This window comes from Pleurodeles waltl, chromosome 3_1, assembly GCF_031143425.1.
Source record: "Pleurodeles waltl isolate 20211129_DDA chromosome 3_1, aPleWal1.hap1.20221129, whole genome shotgun sequence".
Classification (NCBI taxonomy): Eukaryota; Metazoa; Chordata; class Amphibia; order Caudata; family Salamandridae; genus Pleurodeles; species Pleurodeles waltl.
The window spans coordinates 160,811,938-160,830,317 of record NC_090440.1 but is presented as its reverse complement, the minus strand read 5'-3'; the positions used below and the strand labels follow the sequence as shown (position 1 = coordinate 160,830,317).

At 44.6% G+C, this 18,380-nt stretch overlaps 1 protein-coding gene across 3 annotated transcripts in view; it reads left to right on the top strand.

Annotated features, from left to right (window-relative positions):
• Positions 1-18,380, top strand: part of HYKK (hydroxylysine kinase) — a 270,296-nt gene that overhangs the window by 147,877 nt on the left and 104,039 nt on the right. The window contains exon 1 of one of the 3 annotated variants that reach the window (XM_069222045.1): positions 5,790-5,932. The exons of 1 other annotated variant lie outside the window; for it this stretch is intronic. The gene's annotated coding sequence lies outside the window, so the exon portion shown is untranslated. Of the gene's footprint in view, positions 1-5,789; positions 5,933-18,380 lie in introns of those variants that run through there. One more of the 3 variants, XM_069222047.1, reaches the window with a different exon arrangement.

Below are 18,380 nucleotides of genomic sequence, written 5' to 3'. Positions count from 1 at the left end.
AACATTGCACCCTGCCCTTAGGGCTAACTAATGCATACCTTAGGGTGACATACATGTAATAAAAAAGAAGGTTTGCACCTGGCAAGTGTGTACACGGTAAACTGCACACACAGACTCTGCAATGGCAGGCCTGAGACATGTTTGAAAGGCTATATTAGTGGGTGGCACAACCAGAGCTGCAGGCCCATTATTAGCATTTGACTTACAGGCCCTGGGCACACATAGTGCACTTTACTAGGGACTTACTACTAACTCAAATATGCCAATCATGGAGAAGCCAATGTTACCATGTTTTAGACATGGAGCACATGCACTTTAGCATTGGATAGCAGTGGGAAGGTGTGCAGAGTTGTAAAGCCAGCAAAAATTAAGTTCAGCACACAGGTAAAACAGGAGGTCAGAAAGCAAAGAGTCAGAGGAAACCACGCCAAACGATGCCAGGTCTAACAATGGATGATGGCAATTCTTCGTCCCGGCTTGTTGGTGCGATCCTGGTGAGTGATTTTACATCGGTCGGGGATCGCTGAGGCAGGTCTCAGTGAGGTTAAACAATGTCGGGTGCAAGGGTGTCGATCAGGTCCCATAATTCGGTGGAGAGCACGTGTTGAGGAGAAGCAGTAGAGTTGGTGGGTTGCTCCTGGTGTGGTGTGGCGAGAGGTCATCGTGGAGCATTGTGGCATGACGGTGGTCGTGCTGGTGCCGGAGAAGGTGCACTGGCACAGGAGAATGGTGTTACTGTAGAGTGTGGTGTGGCAGGTAGCAGTGTTCGCTGGGTTTTCCGGTGTTCATGGCGTGGAGGACAACTGCGTTGTACTTGCAGGTGGGCTGGGACCCAGAGGTCCTGGTGCTGGGCGTGGCCCAGGCGCAGACCGACATGGATGAGCATGACGTTGGTGCACCAGTGGCGCGCCCACACTGTGGCCTCACTTAAGTGCATCCTAGGAATATGGAGGGGCACTGGGAGTCAGTGGACAGGACTTGGTGGGAGGAGGAAAAACAGACAGCAGTGATCGGGAGGGTGCAGGAGGGAAAAAGAAACAGCAGCAGGAGAGAAACAATCTAAAGGAGGAGAAAAACGAGAGAGAAATGTGAAAAGCACAACAGAGGGTAAAAAAAAAAACTGCAACAGGAGAAAAACAATCTGACTGAGGAGCAAATGGGCAAAGAGGGGGTCAGCAGGTGAACAGCACAACAGAGGGAAAAAGAAGCAACAGGAGAAAGACAATCAAATGAGGTAATAAAGGGAGAATAAAGGGGGTCAGCAGGAGAAAGCACAACAGAGAAGATCAAGTCAAGAAGCACAAAACAAGAGATAAAGCAGCGGCGGACTGGCAGCACAAGGGAGAACTGGGTCAGGGAACTTGCAGAACACAGGGCACGGAATGTTACAATACAATAGGCAGCCTCGCTCGAACAGTGCCTCAGGGTTAACCTAACTGAGTCGGGCAATATGGCAAAACTTCAGCAGTGAGCACTGCATTGTATTTTATAAACTTGACCTGGAATACTCTGGTCTTCGTGCCAATTCTCTGCTGCTCACCTCACAACTAAGAAGCTGTTCCAAGCAGAGCTGTCTCTAAATGTACTGTGCAGAAGAAGCCCATTCTATACTCAGCATCACATGCGTTTTCATTATCTACAAATTATCACACACATTGCCTACTGTAGCCTTTTCCTCCTCCCTATGGAGGCACAGCCTGGCAGGAGTAGACAATCAGTGCAAAGACTCCTGGAGTGCATGACATGGAACCTGACACATGGCTTCATCCCGTCTAGGCCTTACAGAAGTGAAAGATGAATTTAGTAGTTTTTTGTAACCACAACATGTAAAACTTAAACCCACGTTTACTACTTGTTAGAAATGGGGTTTTTGGTTGGCAGTCAGGTTACCCTCTGTCCAAGCAAGAACCCTCACTCTAGTCAGGGTAAGTCACACACAATCCAAAATCAGCCTGTGCCCACCCTCTGGTAGCTTAGCACGAGCAGTCAGGCTTAACTTAGAAGGCAATGCGTAAAGTATTTGCGCAATAAACCATACAATACCACAATATAGCACCACAAAAGTACACAACACAGTGTTTAGAAAAATATATAATATTTATCAGGATAATTGTAGGTCAAAAACGAATAAAGATGCAATGTGAAATTGTAGAGAAATCACTGGGAAGTGATATAAAGTGTCGTAAGTCTTTAAAAAGCAAACAAAGTCTCTTTCAAGCACAAAGTACCTGGTTTGGAGTGGAAAACCTCCGCAAAGGGCCGCAGAACAAGAGATACGTGGAAAAATGGTGTGTGCGTCGATTTCTCCCCAGCACACACGGGCTTGCGTCGTTATTTTTCACGCGGGGAAGTCACGCATCGTTTTCCGGCGCACGGACAGTCTCTTTCTATGGGTCGCGGGATTACCAGATGTCCCGGGTCTGTGTGTGGATTCTCCTGCTTGTTTTCCGGCTGCGCGTCGTTCCGCTGGGCTGTGCGTTGAAGTTTCGCTCTCACAGCAGGCGTCGCGTCCATTTCTCCTCTGAAGTCAGGCGGCGTTGTCCTTGCGAGGCCGTGCGTCGAAGTTCCGGTCGCCCCGAAGGCGTCGCGTCGATCAGCGTCGGTGTGCGGCGTTTTTCTCTCCGCGGAACAAGCTGTGCGTCGAAAATTTCGGCGTATGAAGCATCCAAGTGAAAAAGAGAAGTCTTTTTGGTCCTGAGACTTCAGGGAACAGGAGGGAAGCTCTATCCAAGCCCTTGGAGAGCACTTTCACAGCCAGACAAGAGTTCAGCAAGGCAGCAGGCCAACAGCAAGGCAGCAGTCCTTTGTAGAAAGCAGACAGGTGAGTCCTTTGAGCAGCCAGGCAGTTCATCTTGGCAGGATGTAGTTTCTGGTTCAGGTTTCTTCTCCAGCAAGTGTCTGATGAGGTAGGGCAGAGGCCCTGTTTAATACCCAAATGTGCCTTTGAAGTGGGGGAGACTTCAAAGAGTGGCTAAGAAGTGCACCAGGTCCCCTTTCAGTTCAATCCTGCCTGCCAGGGTCCCAGTAGGGTGTGTGGCAGTCCATTGTGTGAGAGCAGGCCCTCCACCCTCCCAGTCCAGGAAGACCCATTCAAAATGCAGATGTATGTGTTTGGGGTGTGTCTGAGTGAATGCACAAGGAGCTGTCAACCAAGCCCAGCCAGACGTGGATTGTAAGGCACAGAAAGATTTAAGTGCAAAGAAATGCTCACTTTCTAAAAGTGGCATTTCTAGAATAGTAATATTAAATCTGACTTCACCAGTCAGCAGGATTTTGTATTACCATTCTGGCCATACTAAATATGACCTTCCTGCTCCTTTCAGATCAGCAGCTGCCACTTCAACAATGTATGAGGGCAGCCCCAATGTTAGCCTATGAAGGGAGCAGGCCTCACAGTAGTGTAAAAACGAATTTAGGAGTTTTACACTACCAGAACATATAACTACACAGGTACATTTCCTGCCTTTACCCACACAGCACCCTGCTCTAGGGGTTACCTAGGGCACACATTAGGGGTGACTTATACGTAGAAAAAGGGGAGTTCTAGGCTTGGCAAGTACTTTTAAATGCCAAGTCGAAGGGGCAGTGAAACTGCACACACAGGCCTTGCAATGGCAGGCCTGAGACAAGGTTAAGGGGGCTACTTAAGTGGGTGGCACAACCAGTGCTGCAGGCCCACTAGTAGCATTTAATCTACAGGCCCTAGGCACATATAGTGCACATTACTAGGGACTTATAAGTAAATTAAATAGTCCAATCAGGTATGATCCAAAGTTACCATGTTTAAAAAGGGAGAGAGCATATGCACTTTAGCACTGGTAAGCAGTGGTAAAGTGCGCAGAGTCCATAAGCCAGCAAAACAGGGTCCAAAAAGTGGAGGGAGGCAGGCAAAAAGTTAGGGGTGACCACCATAAGGCATGTCAGGTCTAACACTACTTATAAATACAATGCACCCTGCCTTATTGCCTTTTTGGGCCTACTTTAGGGGTTACTTACAAGTATTAAAAAGGAAGGTGCAGGCCTGGCAAAAGATTTATTTTGCCAGGTTGAAATGGCAGTTTAAACCTGCACAACAGGCTGCAGAGGCAGGCCTGAGGCATGTTTTAAAATGCTACTTTAGTGGGTGGCACAATGAGTTATGCAGTCCACTAGTAGCATTTAATTTACAGATTCTGCATACATGTTTTACCATTTACTAGGGCCTTATAGTTACATTAAAAGTGGCAATTAGGTGTAGGACATTTTTACTACGTTTGAGGGAGAGAGCACAAGCATTTTAGCACCGGCTAACAGTGGTAAAGTGTGCAGAAACCTCAAGCCAACAAAAAAGAATTCTGCAAAAGAGTAGTGAAGGCAAAACATTTGGGAGTGATGTTCCAGACGGGGTCATGTCCACAACAGAGGACCTTGGAGAACCAAAGGAAGAGTGAATAGTCTCTTTCTTTTAGATTTGAATAGAGCTACCTCTTTCATTATATCAACTATGAATTCCTTTTAAATTGACGTGTAGAGATTGACATCTTAGTTGGGGAAAATGATAGGATAGTAGAGCTTTAGATTTTAGCGAATGGGTATGTAGTTGCCGCCTTTTTGTACTGTTTGACTGTGAAGAAAACAACAAAAAGGGAACCTGGTGATAATCAGAGGAGTCCTCTTGGATTGGGTCATGGGCAGTGAGGAGGACGGTTTTGTAAATGATCACCTCCAAGATGGCACCATTTTGTGACTAGGTTTCCAGATGTATTGTGCGAAGTGCTTTCTAGAAAGAACAACGAGAGTATTAGTATCCATGTCAGTAGGACTGCCCCAGTTAAGTTTAAAATCACCAATAAAAAATACTGGATTCAGAGATACTGAGAAGCTTGGTAATGTGATCCATAAATGCTTTTGTGAAGGATGACTTGTCCTGTAGCGGTGGTAGATGACATTTAGCCTCAAAGGGGGGGCATTTAAGGCTCTGATTTCCATGAGCGGGCACTGAAAGGTCGAGGGGGATTCAGCCATTGATTGGTCACAGTGTAGTGCATGACAGCCACTCCTTCACCTAGTCTGCCTTCTCAGTCGCCTCGAGCCACAATGTAGCTGGTTGGGAGAGAGATGTATGTGAAGTTATGTGACGTGTCATTAGACAAAGTTTCATTAACAATGACAAGGTGGTGGTTTTGGTTTATAATAGTGTTTGTGATTTCAAGCCTGCGTTTAACCACTGATCTATAAGTGTGTTGCATTCAACACAGGGAGGTACTTCTCGCACTTAAGGAGAAAGGAGTGGCGGTCGGTTCTGATTGAATATGAATGAGGTTCTTGTGATCAGCCCACCTCAGTCGTGCAGGGAGGTCTGTGGCTGGTGGCCAGAGAAGGACAGACATGAACTGCACTAGAGGTGTTAGAAGAAGAGAGGTTTGCACCATCGTAGTCATTCAAGAGTGCACCATTAGGAAAGTAAGATATGGTCTATAGGTGTTATTTCTTAGCAAGAGTAAAACATTTTAGAATATTTTTCACCAGTTTGTTAATTTCTAAACATTCTTAAACGATCGCTTATTTATGATTGTTGAAAAATACACAACAAAATATCGTTATATGTTTATTTTTTTTAAAGTGCTGGGGTGGAATGGCAGTAAGTCGTGTGTTGGAAATGCGTTTATTATTATGTGTATAGAGGTGTTTAAAGTTTTTGTGAGCTGACTTAAGCCGGCGGTACGAAAGACGCATGTGCGTCCAGTTAGTTCGGGGCCCACTGGGCGGGGGAGCTCCCTACATGTCCAGCAACAGCTGAGCTTCTGTTCGCTACGATTCGCCCTTCAGTGGGCCACGTGAAGCGGTGCTGACTCGGCGCCTCCTTATTTCCGACCGGAGAAGTGGTTTCAGGCCAGCAAGAGGCCTGTACGTCCAGGCGGGACAATAATATCTTCAGAGGCGCAGCGAACTGGTAAGACTTTTCGATCTTATTCAAGTACAGATGACGTAAAATGCATTTCGGCCTCTCAACACAGTCTTAATTTATTTTGTTTAATAACTCGGAAAGCCGACCCCCGAAAGGGTGCAGGAACGATGCTGGCGGGCACACTGACGAGAACAGTTTCTCAACCACAAGTTCACATGCCAGAGATGAGCTGGCAGGCCTCTCTGAATGTTCGCTCCAGAGGCGCCTGCTTCATCTCCTCCTGTGAAGCGGTTGTGAATGAGGAGATGGCAAGGCGTGCTTGCTCTCCTCGAGAAGACTTTGTTAGGCATCGTTGCGCACTGAATGCAAAATAGAATGCGCGACATCTGGAGGGAAGCAATCCGTGTGCTATAGAGAAGGATTCCGCCGTTCCCTGAAGATTTATTTCTTCCACTCGCATATTCTGAATGTTTACAATGCTCGGTTTCATGCATTTCAGCAAAGAATAAATGCTTGCAGTATCTTGTCATTGACCTCACCTCTTCTCCTGTGTAAGTGTACCCACCCAGCCACCCATCCAGCCAGATAATTGTAGTGTCTTCTCCGGCCTAGCTATCCACCACACACGGAGCTGCAAATCACACGTTTTTATTCCACTGAGTGTACCTGTGAAATCCCCCATTCTAAACCAAGCTTTCAGTGCACTCTGTTCTAGCAATTACTCACACTGATACAGAGTCTGCTAGAGGTCAGAAGACTGTAGGGATTCCCAAGAACAGGGAAAATAGCTAAAATTGATATTTTTTCTTGAAAATTGAAAAAAGTGCTGTAAATGCAGCTTTTTTTTTCTTCGAAAAATGGTATAATCAAAAGACTTGTGCTAAGAGCATCCTCGTCCCATCTTACAGGAACAGGCAGATTTGTAAGAAAACATTTTTTTACCACTGTGTTTGCATTTTTAGGTCGCAGCCTACCAGACAGCGCAGCTTGGGGACATTCAGAAAACTTACCTAGGAAAGCATCTGCCCATTGTTTGCCATTGGCTTATTGGGTTGTAACTCAGATTTTATTGCTTTCCATTTGTTGGCTTTATTTGTTTAGGCTGTCCAGCTTGAGTAAAAAAAATTCTAGCTTTCACATAAAGAATTTTCAAGTCTATTAGGGACACGGAGGCGGGGATTATGCTTCTCTCTCTTTACTGCACCAACACACAGCAGTCAATGAAAACACTTCAAACAGAAAAAACTACTTTTCCCAAGAGCCCCAGTAGTCCATAACACTGTCCAATCATATGTAATCCTCATATATATATATATATATATATATATATCTATATATCTATATTTATATGTCACCAGCGACCAAGTCCTTCCTTTTTCTTTGCGACAAAACAGAAACCACAAACTTTTCAGTGTCTTTAGCCAACAGGGCTCCAACTTCTGAAGAAGGCCAATTCCGAACTCCATAGTTTATGCATTCATATCCGCACCTAGGATAGATGTAAAGAACCGGTAATAACCATCTACAGTAATGAATCAACGGGAGGGAATCAACAATATGACATTCCATAAGATAAATGTTACAAGACATAAGTCAATAACAATTATTTTATTTAAATCAATATGGGTGGGATAATTCTCGCCTTCGTGTCCTAAATAGAATTGAAAATTCTTGACACGAAAGTTAGAATTGTTTAATTCTATTTCAGGACCAGAGGCTTTGGATTATGCTAGTTCAAAGCTGATCTACTATTACTGAGGCTACATCTACAGTAGGTTTGTGGTAAAAAAAAACTTTGAAAGAAGAATCAGAGGACCAATCTCCTGCTGCCATAAAGTCCTCTAAACAAGAACCCACAGAGAATGCTTTGCAAGCAATAACCCCCCCTTACTGAATGTGCTCCAAAAATAGAAATGTCTACACCAACGTCCTTCATTAACCATCTAACCCATCTGGCTAGCGTGGCTGATGAAACTGGGCCAAAAAGTTTTCACAGCGAAATGAGCAATTGACCTTGGAAGTCCCGACGAACTTCACAAGTAGATTCCTCATACACTTTCAAACACTTAACAACACATCACTTTTGGTGATGAGTAGATGCGGGGTAAGAAACACATTTAGAATCTGTCTTTGTTCTTTTGGAAATAGTGAAAGACACCCCCGAAGGAGTAAATACTCTACCTGCCAAATCCAATGCCTTCACATCCGAAACTCATCGACAGGAGATGAGACAAAGAAGCACCATATGCTTCGCTGCCAGCTGTTTCTGTGAAAGATCTTCGTTACAAGGCCAGGCCTTCAGAAATCGCAAAACTACATCAACATCCCAAAGAACCGAATACTTTGGTTAAGGGGGTTTTACCAACGTGATACCATTCAGTAATTTGCAACCAACGGATGCCACTGATCTACCCTCAAGCTGGGGATGGTCCGCCGAGATAGCTGACCTAAAATTATTAATAGTTCTATAGGCCAAACCCTATGCTGCTAATTCCAAGAGGGAATTCACAAGCATGCTAATGTTTGCCCCTACGGGATCGATACTCCGTTCACCACACCAACCGGTCCATCTTTTCCAAGATAATTCATACTGCTTGTGAGTGGAAGGGGCCCAGGGCTGGGACAGGAAAAACAAAGGGTTGTCTGAAACTCTTGACACCTGCTGTTTCCTGAAAGTCTCCATGCCATGAGGGACAACTGTCCTGTTACTATTAAGGGATGAGGTAACCCGGTGGATCTCGTAACAGAGAACAATGGGAAGGAATTTGAATTGGCCGTGCACAAGAGAGCTCCATCGCCACCGGGAACCATGGCTGAGCTTTCCAAAGAGGAGTCACCAGGATAATCTCAGCTGATTGTGTCCTCACCTGAGAACGTACTCTCTGAATCATGGAGAACGGGGGGAAAGTATACAAGAGCCCCATCTCCCATGACTGTAGGAAGGCATCCAACCCCATTGATAGGGGATCCAGTCTCCAACTGAAGAACCGGTGTAGTGAATCCTAGTTCATTTTAATGGGGAAACAGGAGTTAGCTTAGCCTATGGCTTGCAGACTCATGCCCCCGTCACCTAGTGACTTTTAACCTACTTAGCTTGCTCTGTCTTAGCCCATTTAATTATTTAATTCTTTTAAGATGGCTGCCTTGTTGATAATTAGGCCACTTGTTATGCTTTGCATTATCAGTGCCACCGCGCTAAGGCATCAAGATCAAGCAACAAAGACAAACAAACAGTAGGTGTTCACACTTAGGGATTTTCCCTCTCTATACTTTCGAGGGATTGTTTATATTAATTGCCATCCCAAGCATGTCTGTTATCTATTGTTTGGGAACACACCTACGTCAGGGGTCCTTGTAGATCTGTATAAATACATCGCACTTTAGACAGATAATCAGAGGGAATCCAACCAGAGGGCATTGCCACCATCGCTGATATCGATGCTGCAGTCGTCTTGATGCTGACCCAGTCTTCGTGTCCCTAGAAGTCTGAGATAGAGACCTCATTCCAAGGTAACAAGGGTTGGGGGCTCCTCTCATGGACATGGCATTGGCAGATTAGGTTTAGCAAACCCAGCTCTCCTTTAGGTAGGAGGTTAGGCCTCTCACATTAGGGTATTAGGGCATATTACATCTTGAATGTCTTTTTTATGCATTGCAAGAAGGTGGGGGTCTTTGTAATAATGACTCTCTTCTTCACAATTCAGTTTCTTGCACTATTCTTTATCCTAATCATTGCAGCCCATGCAACTCATCGCAAATTGCAGTTATGTTAAATAAAAACTATTGAAACCTTACTGCATCTTTGTCATTACCTGTGTTTGGATGAGACATGACATATCTGTGAGAAAGGGGTAATCTCAGTTTAACCACGACACTCCCTGAGATGTATTATTCTCGAGTCCATGCGTAAAGGCTGCCACAAATCACCTTTTACTATTGTGTTTCTGGTGAGGTGCTGCTAGTGAGCTGGTAAGGTTGGGATAACAGTTGCGACTTGTTGCAGGATAGGCATAGTCACCTACAAGCAAAAGTACTGTCATCCTTTAACCAGCAGTCTTGCCTAGAGCAAGGGTCCAAACTACGACACTGGGAAGTTGAGCATTCAGCCTCAAGGCAAAAAGATCGACGGAACATGGACCCCACATGTGATTGAGGCTGGGAAACCTGTGGGGATCCAGTTTCCAGTTGCAGCAGTTTCTTAGGAAACGAGAGTTTCAATCCGCAAACCGGTTGGACCGACCTGGAATGCACTCTGTCAAAACTGATATCTGGTGTTGGAGACAATACTCCCCAAATTCTTCGGCTATCATCACCAAAACCTGAGATCTAGTCCCTCCTAAACGATTTATATAACGTACCGCCGAAATGTTGTCCATGCGGAGCAGTAAGCAGCAACTTGCTTTGCGAGGAGACAGGGACGGAATCGCAAAACATCCCGCCAGAAGTTCCAGGAGCAACTTCTCCTGAGAGGACCACCTCCACCCTGTTTTCACTGAACTGGAGCTGGCTCCCCAACCCCAAAGGCTGGCATCCAACTCTATCATAATTTCCAGAGAGAATGCGAAAATTACTCTGCCATTCCAGGTATCCATGTGATCTAACCACCAGGTTATCTCTGCTTTGGCTTAGTCGTATAGAAGGATCTGTTCCGAATAAGATAGATCCCTGCGAAGATGCATGATCTTCAAGCATTGCAGAGCTCGATAATGGAGGGGTCCCGGAAAGATCGCTTGAATAGAGGAGGATAGCAGACTGACCAGGCGAGCCAGAGTCCTCAATAATATATTTGGAGCGACAACTCTTTCTTGATAGAGGTTCATTTTGAAAGAGGCAACAGAAGCTGTGCTCTGATGGAATCCACTTGGAATCCTAAGAATTCTATGTTATGAGACAGAATCAAGATCGATTTTTCCAGTTGATGAGGAAACCCAAGTCTTGGAGAAGTTGTATCGTCCATGACAGATGCGTCAAGACGGTCTCCTCGGATTGTGCCATGATAAGAATATTGTCTTGGTAAATAATGAGGCGAACGCCTCTTTTCCTAAGAGACTGAACCAGAGGATGCAAGAGTTTGGTAAAACACGTACCATGGATTTCTCTAAAAGAATTGCAGAAATCTTCGATGTGGCCCAAAAAAACGGAATGGTTAGGTAAGCGTCCTTGAGGTCTAATCTCACCAGATAATCTTTCTTCTGTAACAGATCTCTCAGTAGATGGATACCTTCCATCGTGAAATGTCGAGAAACTATCCAACAATTTAATCCCTGGGATTGAGAACTAGGTGAGAACCTCCACCTTTCTTTTGCACCATGAAGATAGGGCTGACAAACCCCAAATGATGTGGAGTTGTTATGACTATGACGTGCTTGAGAAGCAGCATGGACACCTCTACATCCATGAAAGTTCTCTCTTCTTGAGAAAAATGAAGATCCTTTGGGGTCCTAGATTGATGGGTAAAAGCGTAAAATTCCAGTTTGAACCCTTGAACCGTTTGCAATATCCAAGGGTCTTGAGAAATGCTCTCCCAAAATTTCACACAACTTCATATTATGCCCCCTCAGGATTACTTCTAAAAGCGGAATAATTCTCACCTGTTGCAGAGCCACCTAAAGTGGAGGAGCCACCACGGTTACTGCCTCAAAAGCCACGGCCGTAATCTCTTTGCGATCTGGAGGGGTAAAATCCAGATGATGCATATGAAGATCCTCTTCCTCTTTGGATAAATCCTTTTGAGGCCTGATGGAATCCACGGCCTGGCACTCAACCTCTAAATTGCCCAGCCCTGCCAAAAAGCCCCCCACTGAACATTTTCTTCATTGAGGATTGAGCCTTGTCTAAGGCCGAAAAGGTGGCTACGTATTTTCACAAGTCTTTCACAAATTTATCCCCAAACAACATGCCATTTGCTAAGGTGCCAGCCTCATTGGGATCCAACTCTGCTAATTATAGATCAATCCTCATGAATATCTCCTTTCCATAGAAATTGCACAATTGGCATTGCCAAGGAAGAATATGGCTCTTTGAGACCATTGTATGATCGTGTCCGGGCATACTGAATTCCTTTGCTTGCACAGCAAGTTTGAGGATCTTTGTGATGGTATGTGAAATGTCCAGCAACTTGTCCTGGCATCCTTTCCAGACTCTGTCTAAACCTTTTTTGGGGCCTTTAGTGAAGTTTTTAATAAAATTTGCTAAATTCGGATCTTACTTTGGGGTATCTGTGACTTTCCCTAGAAAAGATGGGCATGGACATTCGGAACGCAAAGTACTGCGAACGTCAGAATCGAAACCCTTATGGAGTCTGTCCTGCATGTAGTGCTCTACTTCACTGCAGGGATCCACTCAGTAGATCGTGGATGTATAATGGCCTCTGGATCGAAGGACAAGATCCTTTGAGTCTGATTCTCTTCCTCAACATTTCGGGATTTGCGTTTGCATTTACCTGAGGGTTTAGGGTCATCTGTCTGCTCTGAATCAGAGGAGTGTGAAGAGGCCGATTGGGAGGCATCCAACATTCATGTGGAAAACCTTGGTACTGACACAGAAGCTTCCAGAGAAGTGAAAGAGTCATATTCACGGTCGTGTAACACTGACGCAGCCATCTGCACAAAAATCTCAGCCGATGATGTTGGACCAGCTGAGGCTCTCTGGACAATGCCCGCATCACATGTCAGATCACCTCGGGACATGTTCGCAATAGGGAATCTTCCCATCAATTCATGATGACCATATCTCATTAATGGATGGGTAAAAGGTCTCAAAGCGTTAATTAGAGCCTGATTCACCAAATCCTGAACATGGGTGCCCAGGGCTTCCACCAGTCTTTCCTCCATACCATGTTATCCCTTATCTCAGGAGTTTCCTGATAAAATCCTTCTTCATCGGTGTAATACACCATATTTAGAATAAGAGGAGAGGAGGAGCTCAAAGGGGGGGGGGCACCCAGCAGGTAAATACAAATTAGCGCAATATGCTTAGTTGTAGCTCTGAATAAAGAGTGAAGGGAGCACCTGTCAAACCCCTAGGGCAAAGCCCTATGCTGTTTATGCGCCCAGTCGGGCGTTCTGGGACAGTTACTATGCTTCTAACCCGCACAACGCCCTGAGACACGTTTGAAAATGAAGCGTGTCATCACAGCGCATGCACAGGTTAAAAATACAAAGAGGACGTAGTCCTCAGCCTCCGGCGGTCGCTTAGAGCGTGTTACAGGGCGCCATGCCTGAGTTGTACAAAATAGTGTGTGAGAGATAAACAAGGGAATCACGGAGCGCGGCTCCTCAAACAACGCAGTCGGAAGACTCCGTCAATGATTTACATTCGCCCGCGAGCACCACATATAGCCGGTCACGCACGATCAGAAAATATCTCACGGGCACAGCGAATTATCAGGATCAAGTCCTGCTCCCACTCCACTTGAGCTAGATAAACAAGTAAACAACAATAATGCTTATACTGACGATAATGTAAAGAAGAACACTTACCTCGTGCTGTGAGCAGCAAAGAAAGAGGAAGGACTTGGTTGCTGGTGACATATATATATGGGGATTACATATGATTGGACAGTGTTATGGACTACTGGGGCTCTTGGGAAATGTAGTTTTTGTGTTTCAAGTGTTTTCGTTGGCTGCTGTGTGTTGGTGCAGTAAAGAGAGAGAAACACAATCCGAAGCCTCCGGTCCTGACATAGAATTCGTACCTTCCCTTGCCAAAACCTTATTAACAGTATCCTTCTGAGTGCTCCATTTCTGTAAACAGATCTTTAAATCAATCTTGTTCTTATCTTGTCACATTTGCTGTGCATTCAAAGACCGAGGTCAAATGTCAAGTGCTGTCTTTCAAGGGCGCTTGTTTACTTGTCTTTCTCTGACTAAAAGTGAGAGATGTACGTGATAGTTTTGCTCAATAATGGGGGTAGGAAACAATTTTTTTCTAGCACATGACAATATTAAAATGAACAGTGTAAGTGTTTCAGAATTACAAACACAAATGTAGCACTTAAAATTGTTTTTTTGATGTGTGTTGGAAACAAATACTTTAATATGATCAAAACAAATCCTTATAATAGGTAATGCAATTTCCACACATTTTCATCTGTGCACTGTTTAGTTTTATTAGTAAAACTATATGTCTGTGCAAATGTAATGGTCATTTTAACTGAACATGTGTTGTCTGTAATGGCATGTGCTACTACACCATGAATACTCAACTCTATGCCATTCCACTCTCTCTGCACCACTTCACTTCACTGCACTCTACTCTGCACCACTCCACTTTACACCACCTCACTGCACTCCAACCCCTCCACTGCACTCTACACCAATTCACACTACGCCTCTCTACTCTACCTTGTACCACTGTACTATATGCCTGTGCACGCTTCGCCAATCTATACCATTGCACTCTACACCTCTCCAGTCTAGACCACACCAATCTACTGTAACAACTCCACTCTACATCACTATACTGTACGCCACTCTGCAACACTGCACTGTATGCCACTGCACTTTATGCAGTAATCTCTATGTCAATGCACTTTACTCGGTAACACTCATCTTTATGCCCCTGCACTCTACGCCAATCCACTGTACTCCACTCTAGCCTACTCTGCACCACTGTACTCTGTGCCACTATACTCTACACCACTTTACGCCATCACACCCTATGCCACTATACGCAACTACACTCTACCTTGCACCACTCCACTGTACGCCACTTCACTGTACTCTGAACAATCTACTTTATGCCACTGCACTCTATGCCATCCACTCTGCTCCATTCTACTCCACTCTGTGCCACCTCACTCCGTCACTGCACTCTATGCCACTGCACTCTACTCTGCATCACTGCACTATACACCACTGCTCTCTATGCCACCCTACTCCCCTCTACACTGCAACACTGCACTCTCAATCACTCTACTGTGCTCTACTACACTCTGCTCCACTCCATGCCACTGGATTCTTTGCAACGCACTATACTCTATACATTCTATACACACTATAGACTAGACTCTACTCTGCACCACTCTTTGCCACTGCACTTTATGCCATTCGACTCAAATCTGCACTCTACGCCACTGCACTATATGCCACTCTACTCTGCATCACTCTATGATACTCTACTCTGCACCACTGTACACCAGTGCACTCTATTCCATTCAACACTACTCTGCACTCTATGACACTGCACTCTGTGCCACTCGACTCTACTCTGTGACACTGCCCTGTGCATCACTCAACTCTACACCACTCCACTATGCACCTTTCTACGCCACTCTACATCACTGCACTCTACTCTGCTCCTCTCCTCTGCGCTCTGCCCGTCTCCACACCACTGCACTCTGCACCACTGCATTCTGCTGTGCACCACTCTAATCTATGCCACTTCATTCTACAACGCTGCATTGTACACCGCTGAATACAATGTAACTGCACTCAATGCTACTGCACTCTATGCCACTATACTCTGCAACCCTACCCCAATGCACTGTCCACCAGTACATTGTACTATATGCCACTCCAGTGTATGCCACTCTATGCGACACAACGCCATGCCACTCCAATACACAACACTCTCTGCCACTCCACTATACAGTACTCTACTCCACTATTCGTCATTTCACTCCACGAGGCTCCACACCACTCTCCTCTATGCCACTGACTTGTAGCCATGCTGAATAGCAGCCACGCTGGCGCACAACATAGCTAAAACACATTGGCAAATCCAGTAGCTCTTGCATAGGCGAGACCTGTTGGCTTTGCCATTGCATGTTCCAAGTGCTCCCTGATTTTTAGGTTTCACCTGCACAGGGCTGGTGCTGTGCTTACAAAGTCTTATGTTACTAAAACAAAACGCTAAAATGACTTAGAACCCACCCCTAGTTCGCTCCTTACTTACCTGAACTTCCTATTTGCTCATTCAAACATCGCCCCAATGTCGCTTGAACTTATTTGCTCTTTATTGGCTAGCCGGTCACTTCCTGCCCTTCTGCTCCTCTGTTCTACTTTTTGCTCTACTTTTGCCGTCACGTGGTGCATGGCCGAAGTACACCTTCCGTTTTTTGTTGTTTGGTTACTTGTTAGTGTTTGTTCGTGAAAAGATGAACTGAACGCAAGTCAATTCGTGTTGAAATGTGTGTAAACATGTCAGCCATGTTGCAATGTAGTATAGAGTGCAGATGTAAATCAAGTAGCGAGAGCGGTCATTATGTTGTGTTTTTCATTACCTAATAATTACATTTCTGTTGAATAACAGTTGGAAGTATTACAATTATTTGTGTGTTTGTTTCTTAAATTACCACTCACTCATTTTTAAAGAAAAGTAATTTGTATAATTGAGCGACGTATTATTTAGAATTGGTATTCTCTCAGTGACTTATCAACAGGCAGTCACGTGTGCAGGTATCTAGCAGGCTCCCGGGTCATGATTTCAATGGTGCAGAAGATGTAGTGGCACTGGGAACAAAAGCTATTATTGCTATATTTTACAGCTAAACTGGCAGTCACAAGTAGAGTTATCTTGCAGGCACTAGGGCCATGATTTGAATGGTGCAGCAGGTGCAGTGGCACTGGGGCCAAAAGTTGTCATAACTCCTCTAAATACCAATTATTGCAATATTTTACTACTGAACAAGCAGTCAGAAGTGCAGTTATCTTGCAAGCATTAGGTCGCGATTTGAATGGTGCAGCAGGTGCAGTAGTACCAGGGCAAAAAGTTGTCAGAACGCCCCTAAACACCAGATATTGCTATATTTTACTAGTGAACAGGTACCAGGTACAAGTGCAGTTACCTTGCAGGCATTAGGGTCATGATGTGAATGGTGGAACAGGTGCAGTGGCACCGGGGCCACAAGGTGTCAGAACCCCTATAAACATAGGCTATTGCAAAATTTTACTTCTAAACAGGCAATTACAAGTGCAGTTACTTTGCAGGTACTAGGGTCATGATTTTAGTGGTGCAGCAGGTGCAGTGACACCAGAGCCAAAAGCTCTAGCAACACCTCTAAACACCAAAATTGCTATATTTAACGACTAACCAGTCAGTCTCAAATGCAGCTACCATGCAGGCAATAGGGTCATGATTTGAATGGTGCCGCAGGTGCAGTGGCACCGGAGCCAAAGTTGTCATAACTCCTCTAAGCACCAAATATTGCAATGTTTTACTACTAAGCGGGCAGTCACACATGCAGTTATCTTGCAAGCACTAGGGTCATGATTTGAATGGTGCAGTGGCACCGGGCCCAAATGTTGTCAGAACTCCTTTAAACACTAAATATTGCTATATTTTATATGTAGTCACAAGTGCTGGTACCTTGCAGACACTATGGTCATGATTTTAGAGGTGCAGCGACACCAGGGCCAAAAGCTCTAGGAATCCCTCTAAACACCAAATATTGCTATATTTTACTACTAAACAGGCAGTCACAAGTGCTGTTACCTTGCAGACAATAGGGTCATGATTTGAATGGTACAGCAGGTGCAGAGCACTGGAGTCACAAGTTGTCATAACTCCTCTAAGAACCATATATTCCAACATTTTACTACCAAACAGGCATCCAGAAGTGCAGTTAGCTTGCAGGCACTAGGGTCATGATTTGAAAGGTGCAGCAGGCGAAGTAACACTGGGCCCAAAGTTTGTCAGAACTCCCCTAAACACCAAATATTGCTATATTTTACTACTAAACAGGCAGTCACAAGTGCAGCTATCTTGTAAGCATTAAGGTCATAATTTGAATGGTGCAGCAGGTGCAGTGGCACCAGAGCCAAAAGTTGTCATAGCTCCTCTAAACACTAAATATTGCTGGATTTTACTACTAAACAGGCATTCAAAGGGGCATGATTTGAATGGTATGGCAGGTGCAGTGGCACTTTACTAAATACACATTACTCTAATACAATGCAATGTTAAATAGGGTACACATGACAAGTTTGGAACCCTGGGATATTAATTCAGCATACATCACAACATAAACTGCTATTAATGGTTTATCAAATTTAAAACAAACATTTTTATAACCTTTCTCTAATATATATTATTCAGTTAGTAAGATAGAATGCAAAAGACAAAACGAAGGCGAAACCTATTGGCTATGCCAATGCTTCTACATAATTTTGTGGTTTGTAGCAGAAACAGGTGTGAAACCCATGGATGAACCCAGAAATCTTATATACTATAAAAAGTAGCCCAAATTCGGAATTTTGCAAGGAATCATTATGTAGATCTTGTGTGGGCCTATCGCTGAGAGGGTGCAAGAGGTGGCAAAACTGGCAGCCAAAGCCATTAGAGAAGCACACCATTGAGGGAGGGGCAGCTCTTTCCCAAGAGTGTGGGTGGTTGGACGTGACATCCACTTCCACAGTGCTTGATGCTTGCCCTGTTGACATGAATGTCACTCAAGAGGGTTAGTTTACTGCGATGTACAAGCTTTCTGCAGTTCACATAAAGACAAAAAATATTTATCTGTTAGTCTTCTGAAATTTCACTTAAATAGGCC